This window comes from Solanum tuberosum, unplaced genomic scaffold (assembly GCF_000226075.1).
Source record: "Solanum tuberosum cultivar DM 1-3 516 R44 unplaced genomic scaffold, SolTub_3.0 scf00135, whole genome shotgun sequence".
Lineage (NCBI taxonomy): Eukaryota > Viridiplantae > Streptophyta > Magnoliopsida > Solanales > Solanaceae > Solanum > Solanum tuberosum.
Genome location: NW_006239059.1, coordinates 517,236 through 518,978, shown reverse-complemented (window position 1 = coordinate 518,978; position 1,743 = coordinate 517,236). Strand labels below are relative to the sequence as shown.

At 32.2% G+C, this 1,743-nt stretch overlaps 2 non-coding genes across 2 annotated transcripts; both read right to left on the bottom strand.

The window, feature by feature from the left end:
* Positions 1–259: 259 nt before the first annotated feature.
* MIR156I (microRNA MIR156i) lies at positions 260–347 on the bottom strand. Its single transcript, NR_127291.1, has one exon. It is a non-coding gene; the product is annotated as a microRNA MIR156i (primary transcript).
* A 184-nt stretch (positions 348–531) lies between these two features.
* MIR156H (microRNA MIR156h) lies at positions 532–619 on the bottom strand. Its single transcript, NR_127290.1, has one exon. It is a non-coding gene; the product is annotated as a microRNA MIR156h (primary transcript).
* Positions 620–1,743: the final 1,124 nt, after the last annotated feature.

The window sequence follows — 1,743 nt, the reverse complement described above, 5'->3', positions numbered from 1 at the left end:
ACAGATAGAGCAGTGAGCACACATAGGTTCAAGCATATAAACATCATTCAAGAGGACACCATATGTGCTCACTCTCTTCTGTCACCTCCTTTTTGTTTTACCTCCCACTTAATTAAATTTGTAGGTTTAACACGAAAATAGAGGAAAGCGGAGTCAAAAGCCTAGAGTATAAGCTCATGAATTAATCCAATTAATATATCAATCAAAAATCACGAATACACATAAACAAACCTAAAGAGAGGTAGAGAAAATGGTAGGGGGTGACAGATAGAGCAGTGAGCACACATAGTTTCAAGCATATAAACATCATGCGAGAAAACATCATGTGTGCTCACTCTCTTCTGTCACCTCCCTTTTGTTTTACATCCCACTCAATTAGACTTGTATGCTTGACACAAAAATAGAGACAAGCAAAGCCAAAGGCCTAGCATAAGCTCATGAATTAATCCAATAAATTAATATGATCAAACATCATGAATAAATATAAAGAAATGTAAACAGACATAGAGAAAGCGGTGGGGGAGGGGGGGGGGTGACAGATAGAGCAGTGAGCACGCATAGCTTCAAGCATGTAAACATCATGCTTGAATACACCATGTGTGCTCACTCTCTTCTGTCACCGCCCTTTTACCCTTATGAGAGACTTTATTACCACCACAAAACCTAATTAGGAAGAACCCTAGATCTGAAACAATAGAAACTAGTGTTTCACTAGAAAGAAACAATTAATCTGATTTATGAGATTTGATGTGTGAGGAATGATGAGTAGTATGATGGCTTTATATAGAGAAACAGACAGATCCATCACGTAAGGAATAAATGTGTGTCTATCTTTTTCTTTAATCATCGAGTCTATCTATACAGACTCCATTTATCTATTTTTCCTTCTTTAGTATTTTCGTTCCATATTAGATGGACATGTTATTATACCAACATGAATTGTGGTGCACTGGTAAAAGTGTTTCATACTTAATCAGAGATTTCGAGATTAAGCAATCATGTTGGGAGCACTACCTTCGAATGGCTCTATAGTGCGTGATTTGAATTTAATCGGAGCTCCAATGTGTGCTCCGAACATCGAGTGGGAAACCAAAAAAAAATAAAAAAAAATGGAGATGTTATTAAAAATATTTGTTTAGATCATTTACTAAATCCTAATATAATTACTTAATTTTTTTCCATTTTACCTCGACAGTCCTTTAGAAGTTTAAACAAATTTTAGACACAAAAGTTTCTTTTCAAGAGGCTAATTAATATAAACAAAGGACAAAATAGTAAAGTTAATCAATAAATTAATGATTTTTTATTTACTGTGTAAAATAAGTTCATCTAATATAGGACATAGGAGATACTCCCTCCGTTCACTTATACTTTTCACGTATTCCTAAAATAAAATTTTATTTTAACTTCTCACTTTTGACATATCAAGAAAAAATATTTTTTCTCATGTTTTATCCTCGATATTTAATACTTATTCTCGAAGTTACTTTCCAAGACCTAATACTAAACATCATTTAATAGGGATAATTTGAGAAAATACCTATATCAATAATTATTTTCTTAATGGATATGTCAAGTCAAACAATGAAAAGAAAAAATAACAAAGGAAGTATTACTTTGACATATTTTAATGATTAATACATATAGGATTATTTTGGGAAATGTATATTAAAAATAAGTTAATAATGAGGGTAGATTTGAAACTACATCCTCCGTTAACTTTTTTTTTTCCAAAAATGGGGG